The 22557-nt window shown below is 32.8% G+C and overlaps 1 protein-coding gene across 1 annotated transcript in view; it reads left to right on the top strand.

The window, feature by feature from the left end:
• The first annotated feature begins 2591 nt into the window (after positions 1-2591).
• NDST4 (N-deacetylase/N-sulfotransferase (heparan glucosaminyl) 4) overlaps positions 2592-22557 on the top strand; it is a 300692-nt gene continuing 280726 nt past the window's right edge. Inside the window, exons 1-2 of the mRNA XM_011948380.1 lie at positions 2592-2706; positions 15210-15973. The gene's annotated coding sequence lies outside the window, so the exon portion shown is untranslated. The remainder of the gene's footprint in view (positions 2707-15209; positions 15974-22557) is intronic.

Genomic DNA, 22557 nt, shown 5'->3' with positions numbered 1-22557 from the left:
GAGGTTGCAGTGAGCAGAGCCCACATCACTACACTCCAGCCTGGCAACAGAGTGAGACTCCATCTCAAATATTAGAGTAAGATAGTGTCTTGTCATTTTGATTTGCATTTTTCTGGTGATTAGTGATGTTCATCTTTTTTTTCCACATGTTTCTTGACCATTTGTGTATCTTCTTTTGAAAAATCTCTATTTCTGTCTTTTGCCCACTTTTCAATGCTTGTTGTTTTTGTTGTTGCTGTTGTTGAGTTGTTTGGGTTTCATGTAAATTCTAGATATGAATCCCTGTTTGATGCGTGGTTTGTAAATATTTTTCCCATTGTGCAGTTTCTCTGTTTATTCTGTTGATTATTTATTTTACTGTGCGTAAGCTTCTCAGAATGACTATTATTATGATAAGATATGACAGAAAATAACAGATTTTGGCAAGGATGTGGGGAAAAGGGAGTGCTTATATACTCTTGTTGGAAATGTAAATTAGTACAACCTCTATGAAAAATATTATGGAAATTTCTCAAAGAACTAAAAATAGAACTACCATGTCATTTAGCAATCCCACTAATTGGTATCTACCCAGAGGAAAATAAATTACTATATCAAGAAGATACATGCATTCACGTTTATTGCAACACTCTTCACAATAGTAAAGATATGAAATAAACCTGTGTTCCTCAAAGGATGATTAGATATAGAAATGTGATATAACTACAGAGTAGAATACCACTTAACCATAAAATGAATGACATTATGCCTTTTGCAGCAATGTGGATGGAAGTGGAGACCATTAAAGAAAACAACTTAGAAATGGTAAGAAGAATACCTCATGTTCTCAGTTATAATTGGGAGCTACATAATGTGTACACATGAATATAGAATGTGAAATGATAGACAATGGTGACTTAGAAGGGTTAGGGGGTGGGAGAAAGGTGGATGATGAGAAATTACTTAGTGGATACAACGTAAATTATTTGAGTAATAGTGATGCTAAAAGTACAGACCAAAAATAAGCAATATATATAGGTAACAAAATTCTACTTACAATCTTTAAATTTATACACACTTGTAAAGAAAGAAAAGTAAATAATACCACTGTAGGACATTTAGGTTGATTTACAAAATAGTTCTTCAAAAAATGAAATATCTGTAAAATCTGATGGATCATGGCAAAGAAAGCACATCCTGCTAGGCTAAATATATATTCAACACACATACACACACACACACATATATATGTATATACATGTATTCAGCATTAGCTATCAGCTTCCTTACAAAAACATTGTAGTTCAAAACTCCAGCTGTGTATGTATACAAATATTTGAAAATTATTAAAAGCACACCTTATCTTGCATTAGAAAAATGTTAGATTATTTGAAATCAATCATGAATTATTTATGCACTACACCTAATTTCAATACATTCCAATTCCACGTGACAACTTATTTAGTGAAAATGTTGTTCTTATGATTATCTGCTTTACCAAAACTTGCACTTTTAATTACAAAACCATTCCTTTTAGGACATTTCATTTGATTTCTTTTGTCTTTAATAGTGAGTTTTAGTTGAGTTTATAATAACACGTACAATGATGCTAAAGGTCAGATTAACTTCCAGTAGCCTTTCTTTGACGCCAAGAACTAGAGAAAAAGTTTTCAAACCATTGTTAAATTTTTATGAAATTTAAAATTTATATTTTAAATTTCAGAATGTGCTATTTTCAAATTATTTTTATCTTCTTGTGCTACTTTTATTGTAAAGGCCCAATACTAACTTCTCATTTCATTTTTCTTTTTTTTTTTTTGAGATGGAGTCTCGCTCTGTGGCCCAGGCTGGAGTGCAGTGGCGCGATCTCAGCTCACTGCAAGCTCCGCCTCCCAGGTTTACGCCATTCTCCTGCCTCAGCCTCCCGAGTAGCTGGGACTGCAGGCGCCCGCCATTTCGCCCTGCTAGTTTTTTGTATTTTTTAGTAGAGACAGTGTTTCACCGTGTAGACCAGGATGGTCTCGATCTCCTGACCTCGTGATCCACCCGTCTCGGCCTCCCAAAGTGCTGGGATTACAGGCTTGAGCCACCGCGCCCGGCTCATTTTTCATACATACAGAAAAAAACCTTAGAATTGAAAAGAATGAAAGTTAATTTAGAAGAAGTCATATGATTTAATGGAAAACTCATACTTCACAAAATGATATGTAAGTGCCCTTCTGGAGCTCTGTATGATAAATCATTGAGGGCACATTCTAGTTAAACTAGCTATAACATTTTTAGTAGTTCCTAGAACTTGTTTAGCAGACTTGTAATGTTTGTCCTCACAAGAAGTAATATCACATAGCCTTTAGTGATTTTATCAACATGTTTTGAAAAGAGAAATAAAATACTTTTTATTTTTTAAATTAAGCATGGAGTTTTAAAAATCGGATTGCTTCTAAGAAGTATTATTGCAACATAAAAAGTATTTTCAAATAGTTACATAAATAGCAGTTAATTATGTCATTGAATTATACTGCAAACTACAGAAGAAAAAATATTTGAACTTCTTTCTATAAACTCCGTTTAAACTCTATGGTACAACTCCTTATTCTTTATTACCCACACATATTTCACATTCACAAAAATAGAACTTTTACCTTCCACTGATCCCACTAATGCGTTCTGGTGGCTTCATGCATCTGGCAGCCTTCAGCACCACCATGGCCCCCCTCTCAGCACGAGGTATGTTCTTGACTACAAGTATTCAAGTACTTTCCTTACATCAACAACTATCCTGAGTGCTGAGCTGGAAAGAGAGGTGGGAGTTCAGACTGAAAAAAATCTAACAAAAGGAAAAAAAGAGATGTGTTATTATTGGTAATCTTCCATAGTTAACTACATGTTAAAGAAAGAACTCTGTGCTTTGCATGTGTTTCTAATACAATACAGGAAGAGAATATGGCAAAGGCAAGGGAGAGTCCACCAACCCCATCCTGGCATATGCAACTTTTAACAACTATATTTAGTTCAAAGAAAATAAAAAATTCAGGAAAAGGCCAAGCCTGAACAACTGGAATTAGCTACAACTGGCCATGTCAAACCAGGTTGTATAGGTAACTTTATGTACTGGTTTCTTTTATGATCAGATAAATCCTAACATTTGATTCTGTCATTTATTTCAATTTGCTATTGATTTGTTCATTTTATTGATTATCATCTGGCAGAGCTTTTCCTTCTTTTTGAACAAATTGCCTCTAAAGGTATCTTAGTAATAATTTAATGTTTTACTTTACTTTCCACTGTGACACAGATCTCTGTTTCATAATTCAGACATTCTAAAATATAAGGATTAGATGACTTAATAGTGCTTTGAAAAGTAGGGAGCGAAAGAACCAAACAGTACTGATATTTACCTACATTGGGTACTGCTTATCTTCCCATTTGTGTGGTCTGAGGTTAAAATTGTGGGTTTAGAAGCTGGACCAATCAAGTTCATATGCCAGCCAACTACCTCGGGCAAACTAACCTTTTGTGCTTCAATTGTGTTACTTAACCTTTTTGTGCTTCAATATCTTCATTTGTATCTTATGAGGTAGGTTTTTTAATGAGGAGTAAGAGCAATAATTTTTTTTTTTTTTTAAGATGGACTCTTGCTCTGTCACCCAGGCTGAAGTGCAGTGGTGCCATCTCAGCTCACTGCAAGCTCCGCCTTCTGTTTTCAAATGATTCTCCTTCCTCAGCCTCCCTAGTAGCTGTGACTACAGGCACCCGCCACCACGCCCGGCTATTTTTTCGTATTTTTGGTAGAGACGGGGTTTCACCCTGTTAGCCAGGATGGTCTCGATCTCCTGACATCGTGATTCGCCCACCTCGGCCTGCCAAAGTGCTGGGATTACAGGCGTGAGCCACCGCACCCGGCCAAGGGCATTAATTTCAATAAAATAAAATGGCTTAGAAGATACCAGGCTAACTCAAAGTTTGCTATAATCATAAACATAAGGCTGTGGTTTCATTTCTTCTCTATTCTCATTTTGCTCCTCCCCTTCCATTTCTCTTACTCTTATTCTTAACTCTTGACAAATTGTAAACTGTAAATGCATACAGACACATAATCTACACGTTCTAATAAGGTTCACCCGAGACCTATCCCAACTTGGTCTTAAATATATTATTATGAAGGAAACTCAAACCATTTAGCACATTGCCTCACCCCTATAAAGATTTGAAAAATAGTACTTGCTGTTATTTTTGGCATTTCTGTTACTTGATAACATTAGTTGTGAAACTATTATTGTTGTGGTCATTATTACTACTTGCTAGTATTATTTGAGGAATTATTATTCTCATTTCTCAGTACTTAAAAGATAAGTGATTTGATGTACACAGTTGTCCTTTAGTATTCATGGAATATTGGCTCCAAAACCCCCTGTGGATGCCAAAATACACAGAATGCTCAAGTCCTTGATATAAAATGGCATAGTATTTGCATATAACATATGTACATCCTCCCATATACTTTAAATTACATCTAGATTACTTATAACAACTCATACAATGTAAGCACTACGTAAATAATTGTTACACTGTACTGTTTAAGGAATGATGACAAGAAAAATGTCAGTACATGTTCAGCACAGCACAACCACATGACCAGTCTCTTTTAAAAAGTATTTTGGATCTGTGGTTGGTTGAATCCATGGGTCAGGAATCCACAGATATGGACGGTCAGCTCTACTAGCCATTTATCTTTATATTTCCTACACAGAAGTATTAATATGTCTTAATTTTAATAGAAAATGTAAACAGCAAACCAATAACTATATTTTTGAAATTGGAAATCAAATTATGAGGTTTTTTTTTTGTTTTATATTTTTGTCTCGGCAAAGTGAAATGATTCTGTAAGTGTGAATCAATGAAATATTAATTTGTCCTCATTTCAAGCAGACTAAATAACATCAATGTAAAAACTTATGTTGAGTATCTTTAGCTAATATATTTTACTATAGTTAAATCTACTTAGCTCAAAGTTGCTGCTTTACAGTGAAATTGATGTTACTCCAATAATTCATTAATAAATAATGTCAGTCAAAAATGTCTTCCTTCATAAATTTAACATCATTTAGTACCAAAAGTTCACTTACTTTAAAAAGATGTGACTTTTATTTTATATCTTTGCTGGAAGTAAAAAAGAAACAAACAAACATTGCTGTGGAGTTGTGAATGACATTTCTGCTTTGAACTCCACATTTACTCTTACAATAAAATAGCAAATTGTTTAAGAATCATAGAATATGTTTGCTCCATAGAAATAGGCAGACCTAAACAGGGTAAAAAAAATCTTGAAATTTACTCACATTTTAAAGAGTATTTTAAAAAATGTACTGTAGATAGAAAAATTTTAAAATCATATAACAATTTCTACTGATAAGGAAACACGATCATTATTTTTTCTTGCTTCAATTCATATAGCCATGTATTAGGTAGAATAAGGTGTTTTACAACTTTAGCTACAGAGAAAACAACTTTATGTAAATTAAGTAATACTGTGTAACAAGTTATCCAAGATTTATGTCTTAAATATACATTTTTGTCTTTAAAATTTTTAAGACTTGCATTTCTAAGTTTTTATCTGAAAACCCATAAATCCAAACAGTTGCACTACCAAAATGAATTAATAGTTTGCTATTATTGATATAAAAAGGTTAACATTCACATATATAACTCAAAGCTCCATTTATTTTTATGTTCATTGCATTAATATAATTTGCTTCTGTCTCTGTTCTCCTTGCAGCTCATGGATCAGCAGGTCTGTTTAGTTCAGCTGATCTGGCTGTCTTCTGCTGGTATTGACGAGGCTTGCTCAAGCACATATAGGTCATTTATGGGCTCTGCTCTAAGCTATTCTTGGCCGGAACACCTAAGCCAGACAGTGTTGGTCTGTGTGTCCTGGCATGTCCTTCTCACAGTGATGACGGAATTACAAGAGAACAAACCTGAAATTAGCATAATGTCACTTCCCCCTTTGGTGGTGGTACATGACCCCTTCAGAGCGAGTCGTGTACCACCACCAAAAGAAAAGGGGTGGAGAAATATGGTAACCTTCTTATTGAGGGGAACTACAAAGTGACATGACAAAGGGCTGAAGAATTAGACAAACCAGGCAATCAGGCATTCTGCTACATTTTTTTCTTCTTTCTTCTGTATTTTAAAGCAATGATTATTTTCCTCAAATTATAGCTACACATTTCACAAAAGAAAAGAACTTTGTAAAATTTTTGAATTAGGTCAGAAATTCTCACTCTATAAATAGTACACAACTAAAGAGCTTAATAGTAGCATCCTGAAATTCTTCCAGACTTGTAAGGCAGCAGCGAGATTGCATTAAGGTAGTGATAACATTTCTATGATTTTTTTTCACAGTAATCATGAAAAAATACTGAGTGCTACACTGCATAGTTTTATGAAAACTCATTTTTCCTGTTTAATTAGAAGTTTGGAATTTTTAAGTGTTTATCTATAAATTTATAATTGTAAACAAAGTCCTAAAAGGAATTAACGTATTAGTTATTCTGGTGTTGTCTACATGAAGAGAGACCAGTGCTATTATTGTATGCCTCAAAGCTCCATTTAATTCCATGTTTGTATGATAACCTGGTCTGCCCCTTTGCCTGTATATTCCCAAAGAATAGCATTGTCTATTGACAGTCACAATCACTTTGTGAAATAATAATGGTGTTCTGCTTAGATTATTAAAATAGCTAAGTGAAAAATTAGGGAAAAGTTCCAATTATTATACCATGGAAATGACTTGATCTTTTTTATATTCAGTACTGTATAAATACATAATGAACCTAGATTCATTTTTCAAAATTCAGTTCATAGATCTTTATATGTATTTACATCAGTAGATTTAGGTCAGCATTTCAAAATGTTTATAGAATGGAATGGAACAGAACAAAAAGCAAAATCAAATGCACTGCACACAAAATAAGAAGTAAGAATTGTTTTCTGAAGCTCTTGTTTCAGTGTCTCTGTGTTGTGGGTCACAAAAATTTGACAACCAGTGATCTAGATTGTGATATCTTACCACCGGTCTGAGAAATTCTCTGATTCACCTCTTTTCTTCAAACCAGGAAAACAAATTGTATAATTTAAATAAAAATAAACAGAAAACAAAATCTCACAATTTTCCCTCATTTTAATTCTCCCCTTAGCATATGCCAATGACTATGATTCCCTGTGCTGCCTAGTATTTCTAAAGCCTAATTAAATCCTTCCTTCTCTACTATTCTTTAGAACAGATATTGGTATAGATAAACATTTGTATAAAACATATTCATGGAGCAGATAGTACAATTTAAATGCTACCAAATTATTGGTAACTTGCCATATAGAAAGGTTAAAAGCATGACTCATGTTTTATTTATATATTACCAAGTGCATTATAAAGCACAGGGTTTTGAATGGACACCTGAAAGTCCACTCTGCTTACAGAATAACGAAACGGGGCGTTCTCCAGGGACATTCATTCAGACGACTGTTTGGTATAGTGGAAACACCACAGGGCTAAAAGTTAGTGAGTCCTGTTGCGTATCCCAGATTTGCTACTTGTGTCTCATTGTTCTAACCTATACAATGTAGATATAATACCACACTAACTAATAATAGGATCATTGTGGCACTCACACAAAATCATCTATGAGAACATCTTTTGAAAACTCTGAAGATTTTAAAATGAGTTGAAGATAACATAATGTTAGTATTGAATGTATTATGAAAGCAAGCACATTGGAACAAACCTCTACTATCAGCTGTAACTGAGAGTATCAGGTTCAACAAATAGCCCTTTTCCCTTTGTCATCCTAACAGTGGTCATGGAAGGGACAGGTCAAATAGTGCTTTATGCTAGAGGAATAACTCCTTTCAAAGTAATCTGGAAATTTGAGATAGGGATTCCAAGAAACCAGATTGTTCTAAATGTACCTCTGGCTTAATTGCAAACACACGCAAGAATTGCTTGATTACCATAGTTACTTTGGCAGATTGAAGAATATTAATTATTTAGACTTGAGAAGTTGTACTTGACAAGTAATTAACGTTATTTTAAAGATTCACGTAATTTAATTTGAACTAAACAGTTTATTCTAGTTTGCTTTAATATTCAGGTACAAATTGGATGTCCTAAATAAAAGGACTAGATTTATATTTCTTATGACTAAATCGGGCTTGTAGTTGTATTAATTTTCATTTATTTACATTAGCCTTAAAATAGCTTTTGTAGGATATAATCATAATGATCTTGTATAGAACATCTCATAACGAGGGAACTGAGGAGAATTCTCTGAAGGTAGAATTGCATCTGTGCCATAGCAGACAGGTAGAACGTTATAGTATGCTTCATAATTCCATGTATCCCATATCACTGTAGGTAGTTAAATGTTTAAGATAATCTGTAGGTAGTCGAATGTTTAAGATAATAGTATGTTTTAATGATACTACAGAATACATAATGTCTTTTCTTTCAGTATATGCTAAATGCAAATTAGCAGTTATTATGAAGGTCATTTAGGAGCAAATGCTTCAAGTTCTAATATACTTAGTATCTTTGAGAGGAAGGGGTTTACAGTGAAGCAATCTATTTTTGAGTCACAAGAGGGGAAGGTAAGGGAGTATATTTAAATAAGAAAGGTAGATGAGTGCATGATGATTTCATAATAGAAATAAATTTGAGAGATACAGCTAAGTATAATTCTGCATCTCCATGGCCCAGCCCTATTCTATGGTTATATCCTTAGAGTTATATTTGAATCATTGATAAGACTTTCATTTTACAAAATTTGCCTCACTTTATTTGTTACCTGTAGTTTATCTTCATTTTCCAGGCATTGAAGAAGGCACTACCTTATTAATATTTCAAATAAACTAAATAGTATTGTGTATATATATGTACATGTGTGTATTATATATAGAAGTTATATAATAGAATGCAATCTGCTATCTGAGAGCTGAGATGCAGTGATTAAATCAAATTAAAGGTGAAACTAGGGGCTATTCACTCAAGTAATCTACCAGTAAGTAGGATACCAAATTAATTTTCTTTGCCTTTGATGAGACTCTGTGCTATGTTTTTGTGTGCATCAGTTTATAAATTAGTCAGAGTTTGAGGGGAAGTGCAGCTCCAAATTTATGGTAACAGAAGTTTTCTTTAAAGCATATCAGCAGAGATGAATTGGCAGATTCTTGGTTCGCCATCTTTTATACAATATTGCCCTCTATGGGAATATGGTAAAATATTGAATATTTTAGCAGGGTGATAAGTATATTCTTTCATACACTCCTGTGCTCATCACATCATTTTTCTTTCCTCTTAAGTTAATTATTTTGCTCTTTTCCACCCTCTAACAGGTATAAACAGCTGAGCTGTCAAACAAATTCATCATTGTTTTATTATATAGTAGGCTTAGAGTATCAGAATTCATTTTGCTTTATTTTATTTATTTATTTTACATTATATTTAATTATTTGGTTTTCTTTTGTAAAATATCTCTGTTTTCAGAGTACTATATTTTAATTTACTTCATAATCATTTCATTTATGATAATTCCTATTCAGAAAAGGGAAACACCAATTAAAGTTCTGAAATAAAATGATATTTATTATAATATGGAAGACAGACAAATTGTTTTCTTCTGAATCTATAAATGCAAACCAAATTACAGTAATGTATAAAATATTTTAAATTCTTTAAAATATATGACAATATTTTCACTAAAATATTTTTGTTCATGAATAATATTAGGAAGATTACATGACATAGATTCTAAAAAGGAAAACTAATCTGGGTTTTCTTATCCATGGGGAAAATTGCTTTATAATGCATCTTTGCATCTTCCTTTTGAAATGAATTATTGCTTCTCTTTGTGGCATACAGAACTGGTGCAACAGTTTCATGTAAAATATATTTGTATGAGAAATGTTAATGTACTCCTCTCCCTATTTTCTAGCTTTGAGTTGCTATCATTCATTCATTCATAAATTTATTTTTTTAAATATCAGTAACTACTTTATGCCATGGCACTGGTCCACGTAATAAGGATATAAGCCTCAAAAAGAAAAAAAAAGAGAGATGTTCTCTCTTCTCAAAGAGTAAAGACTTCATTGCTAGCATTATGTGTGTGCCTACAAATCAGGCAATGATAGCAATATAATGCTGTATACCTAACTGTTAGCTGGTTACAGAGGACAGCACTGGGTTTACAGGTCTTGGAATACAGCATGACTCTGGTCATTAGAATTCACAAGCTTAAGGAGACTTTCAGCCATTGTTGACTTGGTTTAGAACATCTCAGATTCTTATACCACTGCTCACAACTTACCATCTCAACATGGTTCCCCAACACACACACATACACACACACGTGCGTGCGCACACACACACACACACACGGCTTAAACCAAATAGGACAAAGAGTGACAGCATCCAGTGAATTACCCCAGAGTGATGATAATTTACAGTGAGGCATTGAAGCTAAAGGACAGAAACTGATTTACTAGGGCTTAGTAAAAAATTAAGATTTCCCATGCTGATCAGAGCATTAGCTAAATAGTTCATAAATGAGATGCCTTTCCCTGAAGGACTGGAGCAGGCAGAAAACAAATGATATTGGGATATTTAAGATACAAAGAACTTGGTAACAAATGAAAGAAAATACCCTATATGACAAAAAGGGTTTTATCAAACTTATCACTGTAATGCTGTGATTCTGGTCTGCAAGTAGCTTTCTCACTTTGAACATTTAGGACTTCAAATTCGAGAATGTAAAATGACTTGACTTGTAAGGCGTCAGTCAAAAGGAAATCACCATTAAACCCTAATAAAATTTGGCAAATGAAAATTCCAAAGAAAAGAGAAACAAAGAAAGACAAACTGAAACTGCCTAGTGTAGACAAAACTTACAACCACTATAAGGTATTTAAAAATCCTACTCTGATGAGACACTCCCACTGGAGTTGGGGCCTAATTAATGAGTTTTATGAATTCTCCTTGCCTTTGTGTACCATGTAAAAGAGAAATTAACTGAAAATTCTCATAGCAAAGATCAGACCAAGGAAAAATCATAAATTTAATGTTTACTGTCCTCCCCCACCTCACCCTGGGTCTCTCACTTGAATGCTAACATTTTAGCGCACAACAAAATTTCTTGTGATGCAATAGTGTTTTGGCCAACAACTGCTATTTATTAAAAATCGTGTTTCTTTAAGTAGTTGTCAGCCAAACTGGAATTGGACTGTTAAGTTTGTTTGTTCCCTCACTTGGCCTTTCAAGTTTTGCATCTTCAAAGGATTTATTTGAAGCATTAACATGCTGATTTCTCTCTTGCTACAACAATGCACTACAGTGATACTGGCAAAAAGATTCTTTCTTCCAACCTGTTCTTCCTATTTTTTTCCCCCTTTTTCTAATAACTTGCTAACAAGAGATCCAGATGTATAATAACAACATTTAAGTCTGTGACTGGGTGCTTGTTACCCGAGTAATGCTATTTGGCACTTTTGGTTTTTTTGTTTTGTTTTTTTTATCATGTATTATGATACCAATGAAGCAAAACTGACTTTATACACCTTCTTTTTCACATAAGTTCTTTTCCTAATAATTGCCAGCAGAAGATTTTTTTTGCTCTTAATAAAAAGTTTTTATGTTAGTCACTCACAGCCCAATTAGAGGCTTCCCCTGCTCCCTGAAGGCATAAACTTTGAACATAGAAGTTTCTTTTATTCATGCTTTTTCTTTAAAAAAAAGAGTTATAGCCTTTTGTGTTGGGACAACAGGATTGTTGCTCATGTTAAAAAATAAAATTACAAAAAAAGGATATAGATAGAAAGTGGTAGCATGGTAATAGAATCTTGTATTTGTAAGTTTTAGTAGTGAAGACTATAAATTAAATTCGATGCATTCAGTCAAAATTATGAGAACTGTAAATTTAGTTGGTTGTGTTCATTCAAAATTATTTTTGCTGTAAAAGTAACAAAAAAGGTGAAACTTGAAAAGAATAAAAATGTACTTTAAAGATCTAAATATCTTCTGTTTATAGCCTGTATATGAATGATGAATAATTTTTTTAAAAAGTAGAAATTATGAAGTACTTTGAATCTTGTTTTAGTATTTTCTATGCAAATTTTTATTTATTTTAGAGGCAAGCATTTAAAACTTACCATTAGTAACAATTAGCAGAACAAAGTTAATGAGAAAGAAAACGATGAAAAATTTTTGAAATTATTAAATTTACTGAGTTATTTTTGAAGTTTGCTAAGATGTTTATTAGTAGATATTACTACCCTCTCATATTCACTGTAATAAAGACTTGACATACAAACAAAAAAGACCTTCCTTTTTAAATAAACATCTTTTTGTTTGTTTCTTATATTGAGTAAGTATATACAAAGATATATGTGTGTATTATAAAGAACAAGGTGTATAAATACATATTTATAAATTAAATTTAAAGTATATTATGTTCTTATATATATAAGTGTACATTATATAATGTTTTCAATGTTTTTCACTTTTAAAATTTCCAAATAATGTATATAACACATACACATTTTTTGAACTTCCAAGGAAACGCCAGTGAAAATTTAAAAAGTAAATTCAAAGATAAATTCAGTTGAATGAAAAGGTTTTGTAGTCGGCAAATACTACTTGAACTTTTACTGAATCAAGAGAGCAATTGAATAAAAATAAGTGGAGCTCTAAAAGTTTATTAGTTCAACAAGTTCAATTCAATTTTTAAACGACCCATTCAGGTCTTAATATAAGTCTGGACCTACATCTTAATAGATAAAGGAAAAATTATATTATACTTTATAGAGTGTTTAAAGAAACATAAAAGCATCCACTTTCTTCTCTAAAAGTCAACTATAAGCAATTGGGTAAATGCTTTGCATTGCCTGTATTGTTCAAAACAAACTGAATTGATGCTACATTTTGACATAAGTGCAAACCCTGTAAATTGTGGAACACAAGTTAAATGATTTAAAAACTTAAAACACTTTGAGTAAATAATTCTTTCCTCTTTTCTCTCTTGTGTATTATATTTCTTCCCAGAAATGTCCAAGGTCATTTATTTCATTTCCCCAACCTGACAGATTAGAAAATGATAAAAGATTACAAATTCACAAATACGTTTGCTTTTAATTATTTGAGAATACAATATACAAAGAAAATTATAAGAAAAATATTCAAAATACTTTGAGGATTATTTTGATCTGTTTTAGTGTGAGTGTTGCGAATTTCTCCAGTTTTCCCCAGGAATAGAAAAGAAAGCACTTTTTGGTAAGTTTCCATTCATTTATACATATGTATGTAGTGGGACCCTCTGCCTTCAGTACTTGGTATATTTCTGAATGAACAATGAGACAAGGAGAGTAAAGTTGGGTACTTTTTCCCTACATTGAATTTTAATTAATAATCTCTGGATTTTTTGACTCTCAAAGTTCATGTTTCACAAATATTTAAAAGAATTTTACCTTTAATAAGAATACCTTCTATTAATATTTTATATAGCACTTTTACATTGTGAAAGTATCTACTTCTTCAGCTTAAAACTTTGTTTATAGTTTAATGTTAGAGAAGAAAATGATCAACATTTTTCACTTGTAATCAATGAATATCAACTCTAGGTTATCACCAGAGCTGACGACATAAACCCTGCTCCATGTTTTAATGTGATGGGTTTTATCTTCAGATCACTGTGTTGCCATTTACTTCCAATAACCGAAAATACTCTGATAAAGTGGCATTCTTGATTGAGTTGTGAAATAGAACTATGTCAGTAATATAAAGATGTTGAGCATTTTATAATAGTTTTTTATTTAAATTATTTTTCTAAAGTTAAGACTTAAAAATAATCACCCAACTTGAATAAAGAAGAAGGCATTATTAGTTAGCCAAACTACATACAATATAAAAATCTTCAGTTGGCTTTTAGAATTTATACTATTTTATTTTATTTATCAACAGATAGTGTTTCCCATGTTGCTATTCTAGTAATAATTATTTTATTATGACGTTGAAATATTTAACTGCAGTTTATTTATCCATTTTGAATTTTGATGCGTATCACTATGAAAATTCTGACTTGATTTTAGTTCATCTTTGCATTCCAAATGTTTTAAAAGGTAGTGAGAAGTACCTGAACTCTTTAATTATTTCTAAAATATAATTTTTTTCTTTAATATATTTTATCCTGTGCACCAGAAAAACTAATTGGTACATGACCTATGAGTTACTAGATTGTATTTATTGTTTATGAATAACTGGTAAATATTTTTTCTAACTTGGTAGATTTTTTTCCCCTATCCTCTGTATAGCATATGTCTATGGCTTGCGAACCCTCAAAACCTTGTGCAGTATAATATCACTAGTAATCCTGGATGCATTAAAATTAATCTTCTGAAAGACCACATCATCAATAAATGCTGAGTTTTGAAGGACTCCCTCCTACCCTTACTTCCAGTCCTATAGAGGACTTCATTGAAACCACCTCAGTATTTCAAATGGAACCACTACGTACAACAAACGACACCCATATACCTAAGGAAGGCTTCGAGTTGAGAAAAGCTTGTAGCTCTGTTCTGTAGCCTATAAAGGGTTTTGGACCAAATTGTCATTAGCATATCCTGTTCCGTTAAATTAAATGGTAGATGCTAAGAAATGTACTAAAGCTAGAAAAGCCCAGGGAATCATGTAGTCTGGAATGAGGGGATGTACCTGAAAACACTTTACATTTACTTTTGCGTATATCCTAATGAATAAGTTTAAATAACTTTACATAAAATATATAAAAGTACTTGATAGTATCTTTACGTGTTTACAGTAATTAATAGAAAACAAAGAGCAGGTAATCTTCACCTTATGTTGCCAAGTTAAAAAGAAAAAAGAAACATGGAGACAATCTTTTGTCAGGGCGGAGAATAGAACTTTTCCATAAAAATCCAGTAATTTACCTTAATTACTAAAACAGTGCACACAGTAAATTCACATGCACATACTCTTTCTTTCCTTCTAACATTTATCATGGTCTAAAATGCTATTATTAACTTCGGGAGTATGTAGCTTACTAATACTTGTCCGAGTTTCCTATTGCTCATTGTTGGCTTTAGTTGAGTTTGTAATTTGTGTGTTTAACTGGAACACATTTACAGCAGAAAATCCTGTCTTGAACTTTTCTTATTTTGTCCAATAGAATCTGGTGGCATAGTGTCATAGCTGCAAAGTGGAGTTCTATCCTCAAATTTCATAGGAAATAGTCCAACTGTACATTGAAAGATTATGCAGATCTTCAAGGAGCATCTAATCAATCACCGCGGTGTGAGAGGAATGCAGCCCATCGCTGAATTAGCTTCTGTTGGAATGTATTCATGTGTAACATCCCACTGACTGGATGACATCACAACAGCTCCAGGTCCTTGAAAGTCTTGAGGATGATTAGCTGAAGGAATTGGCTGTTTCTGCCAATCATAATCCGGCAAAGCTGCCTTTATAGTTCTGGAGATATGAGAGAGAGGGAGGGAGAGAAAGACCGACTACAGCTAAACAAGAGGCACAGCAGCACTAGCAACAGCAGAGCAGGAGCAGCTGGTATTCCGGTGATTAAATAGTTCTCATAGCCTTTTTGCTGTACTCGGTCTGCTCCCTGGTGTAATTCTCGTGTCCAAGAAGGAAGCTGCATTTTAACGGTGTGCTGAACAGAGGTTTGAATCATTCCAGCTGGCTGCTTGTTTTGAAAAGGACAATGTGTGTATAAATAAAAGGACTCTGCTGGAAGAGTTCAGATACTAAGACTGGAGCTAGAGAGTGCTCTTGGAATATTGTTGAGGCAGATTGCATGAACTGAAAGCTCCTTCTAATTAACCTGGAGCCAAGTGAACCTGAATACTGGATATCTCATGTTCTAACTCGGGATAAATTCAAGTTAGGAAAAGACAAAATATTGAAATGCTTCTCTAGGTAAGTTACTGCTTAATTTGCTGAAATCGAGGCGTGTACCATAAATGAATATGCGTTGCTTAGCTATGTAAACAAGTCGAACACAATAAAGTTTTATTTGTGAAAGATTTATGTAGAAGCAGATAATATTTTAAAACCAAATTCAATCTCCCTTTTCCGCATGTGTGTGCTTACCTGTCATCATGCTTTATAAAAGTTATATTTGCACGTAAATAGAAAATACAGTCCTGCCTTAAAAAAAAAAAAAGATACAACTTGATAAAATTTAAACAGTTGCCGGAACATTTGCATAGGAAATATCTTATCTGATACAATTTTAGCCTTTTCATATTAAAAGCACGAATTTTACAAACTCAACATCCAAAGTTAACTATAGGGTTATAAATGTTTCCCTAATAAGTGTTACTGAAAGCATGGCATTCAAATTACCGAAGATAGGAACTCCTCTTTTTTGGACCTGAGATTTGTAGGCATGCTCTGTTCCAGTGGTCTGCTTTAGAGAAACAGCTGTCACAGACATTTGAAATTGTATGATACAGTCATAAATTGCTTATAAAGAAATAGGTGTTTTCCTTCTACCTCCTATTAGAAAAGAAAAATAAATTCTTAGAACAATATATGTCATATGCCCTAAGCATAGTTTCCTAGGAGAACAGAAAGCTTTATGGTATACATCCAATTTCCTCAAGCACAGAATAAGTTAGAAAACAAGAAATATTATTGGAATATGGTTTTACTCATTCCTTGCAATATCTCTGTTTGAGGAAGCTAAATAAGGAAACTTAAACCTTATTTTTCTTACAGTTTCTCCTGATTAATGAAATACTGTATTATTCAGAATTCCTGTCACAGCTTTTTAAGTGATGATATGTTTTGTTTATTATGATAAATTATACTGTGAGTTCTCATACAGCTTGAGAAAGTTTGAAGTTTATGCTCGATCGTGTCTCTTTCAAACTCACGCTTGCTTATTCTCATGGTGCCTTCTATCAGAATATTTTTATTTATACAGTATCATAAATGCTTTAACACAAATTGCGTACCAAGATATTGATGTGTTTCTGTAACTCTCAGAATGGTTTTAGTTTTCCACTTTCTCATCAACAACATGGTTAAAATTCTGTGAGGTTTCTGCCCCAAGAGGAAATTGATAAAGACAAAAGTTATTGTAATTGGTTGAATTTCCCCAAAACTAGGAAGCAATGAATTTTGCCACAAAGATTTAAAGGTTTTTTTTTTTTTTTTCAAAGCAAAAGAGTAATTTACTCTATTAAAAGTATGCCAGGTAGCTATATCCCAGTGTCACATAGGCTCTGTGCTGGTCATTGGTGTGTGTGTGTGTGTGTGCATGTGAGTAGCAAGTTTATATAAAGAATATAAAGTCCACTGACTACAACATTCTAAGTTTTCAACTGGAAGTCATAAAAAAGTACTAAATAATAAGCAAAATATACACGCCATTTACATTTATCTCAATATGTAAATAGGAAGTTAAGCCTACACTTATTGTTGACATTTTTTAAAATAAGAAATCCTGTGACAATACATTATGATGATCAATATTAAGCAATGTTTACACTGATAGACATCTCATAATAAGCTAATTGGGAAGATTTTTAGAAATTTAATACTAAGCAGAATGGGCCTTTTAACTCTATCTGAATGGCACCTGGTCACCACTAAGACTGATACATTAAAAATCCTTCGAAAAAATTATAATATATATGACTTACTAGCTATAACATGAAAATCACCCTTAGATCCAATTTAGAAACTCAGGCATTATTTTTAAATAAAAGGAAGGTAAAACCTCATGAAAATTTGAATTTTTAAAATTGATTAATGCAAATATATAAGTAATAAATAATATGCAAATATACATAAATTGCATTTTGTTTTCTCCAAGATAGGCTTATTAAGAAATGTATCATTTTAAATGCATTATCCTAAACACCAAAAGGAAGTATATGTGGACTAGTTTTATATATAAATATATTAAGTCATAGTTTTGAATTTCTATAATTGACAATCAAAATAGAAATACGTGCTCACACTTATGTTTACCTCAGGAAAATAATGATCTTTCATTTTTCATTTGAGATTAAAACTGTTATATCTATTCTTTCTTCTCCCAAAGAAAAGCATTCTGTACTTGGATGTAAAATAAACTTAATTCAATCTCAATACTAACGTTAGTTCTTAAAGGTACTAAATAAATGTATCTAACCCAGTAAAACAGTTGTCACCAGTAGGTAAGTGTGCATATGATTGCCTTGTATTTTCTGTTTGAGCGCAAAAGGGGCCTTTGGAAATAAAATCCAAAGATCAAACTTTGTGTGCATCATTTACAAGCAACTACTAAGGAAGAAGAGAGAAGCATTTAGCATACTGTGTTCAAACTAGAAGATTCTGGCTGGTGCTGCCTCCCCAGATTTAGAAAGCAGCTGGGGAAACATAAAATAAAGCTAGAATATCAGCCCTGGCCGGAAGCCAAGACAGAGAAGCTGTGCACCCAGAAGGCTAATTCTTTCTGGGCTAAAATTCATTGATAATGCATTATGTTTAGAGTCTAACCTGAAGTGTTACTTTTTTTCTCCAGTACAAACTGTGGGATATTTAAACAGCAAATATATTTTCTAAGTAGAGCTAAATTTTAAACTAACAAAGGTTTGTTCTTTATTAAAAGTTGCTCTATTAAAAAAATGCAAATAAGCCTAGCAGAAACTCCTATAAAATACAGTTTATACTCAGGAAAATAAAAATAAATAAAGATGAGATGCATCATCTAACCATGATCTTGGAAAGTCAGAGAGAAAAGAAATAACACATATGGATACATGCCAAAACAAAGAAATGTGAAGGTTTTATTAAAATACCTGGCCTAGTAAAATTTACAGTAAAGGTACACATGCTAAATACTGTTGTAGTATATATCTTCTGAAGGTAGACAACAAGCATAAGGTAAACCCTCATTATGTACCCACAAATAACTAGGAAAAAGAGAAAAGCATGCTGTCTGTTGATTTATTTGAAGTTTATGAAGTGAGATAAATGGGTCAGGTGTCAGACACAATGCTACCGCCTTCAGCCATCATGATAAAACATCTAGCTAGCCTTTTCTTTAACACTTGAGGAAACTTTCAGCTATGCTGTTATGCAGGGTGTTAAATGCACTATTTTTGAAAGTTATTTTCAGCAAGCTTAAGAAGTTAGAGGTGTTATTTGCAATGTAGAATGTGTACACACATATACAGTTATTTCTAATAGATATAGTTCTATTTCCAAGCTTTCTTTATCTCAGTTTTCTAAGGAAAACTACCACTTTCTAGAGGTGATAAATCTAAAATTTCTTTTAGAAATAGTATTGACTTGAAAACAGATTTCCTCAAAAGCCAAAATAGTCTGAAAATGAATTCCAAACTCATTTTAGCCTCAGGCATTTCAAGAAAAAAATATTTTTTTGAAACTTGAATAGTAAATTACTCTTCATTCCTACAGGTAAACATGTTTGCTGATATAACTTAATGTATTTATTTTCTTTGCGTTGTTATAGTTTATCTATATTCATCAGTATTCAGAAAATTCATGCCATGAAATAGATTTTAATAAAATAAACCACATATGACAGGGTAAATAATAGTTTGCAAGTGACCCTTTGAGGTCATTTACATACATAGGCTATTTTAGATATATCTTTTAAGAGAGATTATATACTTCATTAACACTAAATAAACAGTTATATGTAATTAGTTGAAATTTTTAAAAATCTGAGAAAAAAAGGGTTAAAACTGACTATGTCTAAATGCTTGAGAATACAATTTGATATTGTACTCAGAAAACAAAAGCGAGACTTTTGTTGAGAAACAGAAGTGATAACTCTAGTGAATTGTAGAACTGGGACTTCTCTCCCAATTTGTACTCTGTTTAGAAATTATTATTTTAAATATTTGTAAAGTTCATTGAAGAAAGCAACTTTCAGCAAGCTAATAAACACATGAGTTTAATGTGCCCCCACATGCTTCATTTGTTCCCAAATTAGAGGAATTTCTCTATTTTGAAAATTCCACCATCAATTGAACTTATGTTGTGATTTATTGCAAATATTTAAACTCCTTTTTAGAAGTCCTTCATGGAATACATCGTCAACTATAACTATGTAGAAGTTGAAAGTTAGCTTGGCCAGGTATTCAAGTAAAAAGTAAATGGAGAAATGCTTCCTTGATCTCTTTTCACTTGCTCCTTTCTTTCTTCTCTCTTTTTTTTTTTTTACTCATTTTTCTTATTTCCCTTCCCTTCCTCTCTCTTTCTTTCTCTATTCTTTTTCTTTATTCCCTTCTGTCTTCTCCACTTCTTATTTTACCACTTTTTTCTGTCCTTCCTCCCTTCCTCCCTCTCTTCCTCCCTCCCTCCCTTCCTTCTTTCCTTCCTTCCTTCCCTTTTCCTTTTTTCCTTCCTTCTTCTTCCTTCTTGCTTTCCTACCTTCCTCTTTTCCTTTTTCCTTTCTTCCTCCCCTTTTCCCTCCTTTCTTTATTTCCATTCATTTTTGTCACTTCAACTTACATGCTTTCTTGCATAATTGGAAAGCAAATCACTCATCTTTAGTATTGTGGCAATTATTAATCTAATAACCTGGTTTGAACACAGAGTAAGTGGGGAAAATGAAGAGAAAGAGTGGGTTAAACTGCAATAAGCAATAGAGGAAAAGTAAAATAAGGTGGAAGATTTATTTCACAGAAATAATGATGTTGACTTTAACATATGGTCCATTCTTTCACCTATAAATTTCCATTTAATTTACTAAATTATTTAAGTGTAATTCTTTGCTCCCTTTTCCAACACTCTTTGTAATATCAGTCACATCTTTTCCATATAGCAAATGCACCTTAGTGGTAAAAAATAAAATGATAATAATAAATATAAATAATTTTTCCTTAGAAATTTTAAATCTCCTAAATCATTTTTATATCTAGTAGTTTAAGGATATCAACATTCATAAACAACCCAAAGGCCAACTGCCATGCTAGTGGAAGAAAAAGAGAGAAGGGAAAGTGATTTCACACATTTAGATGCTTTGGCTTGATTCCATTCCTGGATCAGAAATTCAATTGTAGACTGCTGATCCACAGAATTTGTCATAGTTCATCAGACATCTCAAAAGAGTTCTTCTTCTTCTTGATGTACTAAATAGTCTTTCATGCCTACATAACAATCATTTAAACCTCAGAAATAGATATAACATCACTAAAGATTAATACAAGGAGAGGTAACAGATGCAGAGATGCATATGCTCCTGTGAATGCATAGAACAGTCCTAATTCTATTCATTACTCTAAAGTGCAAGTGAATAATTAGAATCAGAATTTAAATCTGGTTTCTCCATCAATCTTTCACTAATAGTTATGTCAATTCCATTGAGATTCCATGTACTGCAATAAGTAAAGTAAAATAAAACACAATCAATAAATCATACTACCAATTATCTAAAGTATTATGGTTCCGGATATCACAGTTTTTGAAGTTTCTTTCCTTGGAACAGGACATTTTCTTGATAACAATAGAAATAATGCTAAAATTGATCAATCGAGGTTGAACTCAATTCCGTACTTAAATTACTCTATCTGTCTGGATGTATTTTTCATCTTAGACAGAAAAAAAAAGCTTTTTTACTTTTTGCTCAATAATGTTCATAAAAATAAGAATAATGAATATTATTTTCTATTATTTTTAATATGTGTCAGGTACCATCGAAGTTACTAGGGTGAACAAAATAGCTCTCAGGAGGCTTATATTCTCATGGTAGAAAACTGACAGTAGGCCGGGCGCGGTGGCTCAAGCCTGTAATCCCAGCACTTTGGGAGGCCGAGACGGGCGGATCACGAGGTCAGGAGATCAAGACCATCCTGGCGAACATGGTGAAACCCCGTCTCTACTAAAAAAATAAAAAACTAGCCGGGCGAGGTGGCGGGCGCCTGTAATCCCAGCTACTCGGGAGGCTGAGCCAGGAGAATGGCTAAACCCGGGAGGCAGAGCTTGCAGTGAGCTGAGATCCGGCCACTGCACTCCAGCCTGGGCGACAGAGCGAGACTCCGTCTCAAAAAAAAAAAAGAAAACTGACAGTAAATAAATAAATAAATAAAGACCCCACTGTAGTGCCTGTGAGTACTCTAAAGATAAGTCAAGGTGGCACATTAAAAGCTGTATGTGAAAGTGATAGGACTGGTCAGGAAATGCCTTTCTGATAAGGCAGAAACTGAGTAAATCTATATAAAATATAGATGTCAAATCGAGTAACATTATTATTTTATCTTGTGGAAAAATGTCATGAGGAGTAGCAATTTCTTGTAATTTGCAAGCTGACAAGCTGAATTTTGACTCTGACTATTGATTATCTTCCTCAGGTCTGTGAAGTTGTTTGGGAGAATTTAAGACATGGCACAGTATTTAGTGTTACTTTCTCTGGGAAGTAGAAAATCAGTTTTAGAAAATAGAAGTCTCACCTTTACTTCTATTCTTTATATTTCTAAGTATGAAAAAGTATTATGTGTGTAAATTACCTCAAATTATTGGTTTTTAATTTTTTTTTC

The sequence above is a fragment of the Colobus angolensis genome, unplaced genomic scaffold (genome assembly GCF_000951035.1).
Source record: "Colobus angolensis palliatus isolate OR3802 unplaced genomic scaffold, Cang.pa_1.0 Scaffold279, whole genome shotgun sequence".
NCBI lineage: Eukaryota > Metazoa > Chordata > Mammalia > Primates > Cercopithecidae > Colobus > Colobus angolensis.
Note: the sequence above shows the minus strand (reverse complement) of the source record. Positions and strands in the feature narration are given on the sequence as shown.